Raw genomic sequence first — 4,425 nt, forward strand, 5'->3', positions numbered from 1 at the left:
TCCACCACCAAGTAAGTGTGTGGAGGGTGTGTAAAGGAATAGAGAAGGTGTAAGAAAAATGTAAACCCTTAGGGGACACATTAGAAGCTTCCATTTCAATAAAGATTCTCTATTCCTAGATCCATAAGATCCTTATAAAATTCCGCATAAATGGCATCTTCACCTAGAACTTTTCCAGGTGTACATTTGCGTATGGCAGTAATTTATTTGGCTTTGACAATCCACCCACCCAGGAGAATTTGTGTGTTTACGGACAAAGCAAGGTTAAGTCTTATTTTAGAAGGGTACTGTAAGTTCGCGAAGTCTTACTACGTTTGCAGATCGATACTAATCTTGTATCTTGTATCGATAAAATCTTGTATCTTAATTATATTCAAGAATTTTCTTTTGCGTGTGTCCAGACACTTTGAGGATCCTTAGGAATTTTTCTACGTTTTCCTGTAGTTAAGACCGACCGAGTTATATTATATGTTCTTTTCAACGATGGAAGAAGCTCTAGCAGTCTTGTCGGCTCCAGGCGCCGGCTTCTTAATAGAGGAGTTGAGATTCTCATTTATAGTATACACCAAGCCTCGAAGAGTAGGTCAGAGAGCTACAAACTATCAAGAACTACAACCATCCCAGCTTCCTCTATATCGGTCTTTTTGACGTACTTGTATAACTCGCTTCAAATACCTCTGAAAGGAAGATGGTCTGAGCGAGTAGCTATAGGAATTATTTTAAAGTCCTTAACTTAACTGCTGGAAAAAGAGCGCGAGCCACTAGATCAATATTACTCCCACTCCCGATGAAGAGGCAAGTGTACCTTGCCGGAAAATCACTACCAAATCTGTTGTTGACGAAGGCGAAGCAATGCACTTCCAAACATTCAAGAAAAGCTAGACTTCTTCTGTACTCCTCTCAATTTAACATAAATCTTAACGCAAATACATTTTATGTAACGCGAAGGTCTTTTCCTTGTCACTTTACACTAACCCCAAACCTAAAACGTAATTTCACGAGGAAACTTGGAAACCATACTTTTATTACATAAAATATCGTGTGTAACAGAAAGCAAATGGCTTTCGGTGGATTTAGCTGAAACTTTTTAATTTTTAAGGTTAGAAGTGCCGGATAAAATATCCGTGAAAAAAATCCAAAAAAATGGACAGTTTTAGCGTTATGCGGCGCCAAGCGTTCAAGAGCAGTGAATAAAACAAATTAGAAAAGATTTTGTTATAAAAACGATGTCAACATAGAAATCACGGTTCAGACCGTGGTCTGTCATATTTTCGCCTACACCGTTAACTCATATAGCGCGCTTCTCAAAACGATCAAACGCCAAGCGCCCTAGATTTTAACTTGACTAATTCATCACCTTTTTAAAGGTAGAAATGGTACCCAAAGTAACATTAGTAACTAGTGCGCACATTCCGATAATAACAGTGTACCCTTCGCAAGAGGGCCGAACGCTAAGCACCCATGATCAGTGAATAGAACCAATCCCAGTAGCTTTTACGAAATATTAAACTATTTCTGGCTCTTCATTCGGGTTCGCTTGTTCACCTCTATTAGCAGCGTCTAGAATCCCTTGTAGCAAGGAAGTTTGAGGATACTTAACGTGCTGCTGGTGACGTGCATAACCCAGGAACCATAAAACGCTTGCAATAAGTGCGCAAGTGTCAAGAGTTCTGGCCCCTGACTTACATGTGCAGTAATAACCGAGAAGCGTTTCGTTATTGTCTGGTCCTATGTCATGGATCTCATTGAACGCTATCCACAGCTGGTACCTTGTCGCATTTCGGAAACGCGAAAATACTCGTACTCTGATCAAACCAGGTTCATTAAGTCGCGTATCTAGTTGAAACTCCTCATCTTCTTTTCGTTGCAGCTTTTCTTGAACGTAAGATGGGGCAAGTTCTACTTGATACACGCCAATTGTTATTTCGCGTATTTCTTCCAATTTAAGGCGAGGAAATTGTGGTACTTGAAGTTCATGCAGGCGATTCCAATTTGCATTTCCGTAGCGCATATTGTCCACTTCTACGCGCGCTTGCACAATATTTGGCTCACAAGCTCTCGCTATATATTCTCTTGCAAGCTCTGCTGTAGCGCCTTGCATCTCGATAACAGGATCTTATCGATTAATTATGGCACCAGCAATACGAAAGAATTCCCTTAGATTGTGTACATGAGCCATCGGAATGGTTTTCTCGAATAACATGAAAATGGACTTTATGTGGCTGATTCTGGATTTCACTATCCATCTAGATTTCGTTTTTAGCTGAGCTTCGTTTGCTTCTTCCGTTACAAATTGACTCTACCCTTATTGGAGAAATGGTGGTATTTTGGACACAATTCCTAAGCGTTCTAAAAGTGTTTGGGCATCTCTATATCCACGGTCAGAAAAAGCGAGTCAAAAAAATATGGTCCTTGTATTTCAAGTATGTATCCATCTGGAGCAACAATGAGAGCAGGTTTTACCAAGTGACGTCCTTTATGTTTGCAGAATAGCTGTCGAAGTACGCGAAAGTTAATGCTCTTCTGCATGTAAGCATAAGTTCCATCGATGATAGCAATAGCTCTGGGAATTTCTGGTTGTGGATTATAAAGTTCTTTGGCGAATGATGTCCCGTGTCTTTCAATGAATTCCTCTCTGCTTATCGCATTAAATCTAATGTTACCAGGCACAAATCGCTGAATTAAAGACTCTCTTACAGTAGAAATGGCCATGCTTGTAGCTTGCCGGCTCGAATAATGAAAAATCACTTTCAGAAATTCATCAGAAAGACCTTGACGCATTTTGTAAAGGAAAGTCAGCAGATCTTTTTTCCTCACGTATCTGGCACCATGTCCATGTAACTGCGGAATAGGATCACAAAATGCATACAATTGTCTAAATTGTTCCTTAGTTACAGGGGCAATAGCTTCAAACTCTTTATCAGTGAAACTATCCTCATTATTAAACGTCGCGGCCGCATGAACATTTGCTTCATTACGAAGTTGCTGCAAAAACAGAAGTAACTGCTGTCCCGGAATCCTATACGGTATATTAATCGCTTGTAGTCCAGGAAGCAAGGGGCCTCAGATGAAACCATGTTCATCCAAATGCTTTAAGCATGCTCTTGTTTCTCCTGGAATGAAAATGTCCATGACAATAAAAGCGTTAACTCTACATACAATTGAAAGCCTTGGAGTATCAACATCAGCATTACAGAACATGCACGTTTGCCTGCCTGTTCGTGTAAGAACATGCAGTCTTAAAGCCAGGGTTACGTTGGAGCTCCTCTATCTCATTGCGAATCGATTGATTGCAATTGAGACATAACCTGCTCTCATCGGCGACTTCAAGTGGTGGTCTTCGAAGTTGAAGGCGTCTAAAAATTGCAATATTTTGCCTATCAGGATTATTATTTTTATCAATTCGAGCCATTTGTCCTGGTTGATAGACTCTATTGCACACATAGCAATTAACTCGAACTCTGAATGCCATTTCTTAAACCATAAGAGAAACAACCTCTGATGGTCTTGAAAGGCAGAGGAATGTATTAATAAAACGAAAGAAAAATTCAGAAACAACAAAGTAAAACAAATAAACATAAGCAGCTAAACACAAAAATGAAATAAGAAATACAACACAATTAATACAGAAGGGAGCAGATAGGAATTTTTTCCCTTAAGCTTACCAATAAAATTACTATCCGCTCTCGAGATCTTTCACAAAAGAAATGACAAGCATACCATCGTCAATGGAAATAATAAGTGAATACTGTTTAATATATGTTTAATATAATAATAAGTGAAAGTCAAGGTTTCAACTTTTTTTAAGTCATTAGGCCTACTTTAAGTTCGTCCCTCATTTTGAAGTCGTTCGCTTTTTGCTTTAAAAAGTGACAGTCGTTCATCATGCAGCATTCACTCATGATTTCCATCGACAAAGGTATGTTTGTCTGTCATTTCTTTTGTGAAAGGCCTTTGAAAAAGTGATTTCTTAAACAAGTTCAAATCTTCTGCGCTTAGCGTTTGCCCGTTCTGAGAAGCGTGCTATATGAGTCAAAGGTGTTGAATCATATTGTCATTGGTTTCGCTAAACATGTTACTGACCACTTCTTGATGAGCGTTTCGTATACAGATATCGCTTGTGTCGCTAAATGTACTAGGATTGGTTCTATTCGCTGATCATGGGCGATTAGCATTCGGCCCTCTGGCGAAGGATACACTGTTATTATCGATGTGTGCACTAGTTACTAATGTTACTTTAGATACCATTTCTGTCTTTAAGAAAGTAATTACTTAGTCAAGTTCAAATCTTGGGCGCTTAGCGTTTGATCGTTTCGAGAAGCGCGCAATACCAGGTGTATACATATGAAACCGGTATTTTTTCAAGAAAAAAACACATTTATTTCAAGAGAATGATAACAAATATTTTATTCAAAGTATGCGCCC

Source organism: Belonocnema kinseyi, chromosome 1 (assembly GCF_010883055.1).
Source record: "Belonocnema kinseyi isolate 2016_QV_RU_SX_M_011 chromosome 1, B_treatae_v1, whole genome shotgun sequence".
Taxonomy (NCBI): domain Eukaryota; kingdom Metazoa; phylum Arthropoda; class Insecta; order Hymenoptera; family Cynipidae; genus Belonocnema; species Belonocnema kinseyi.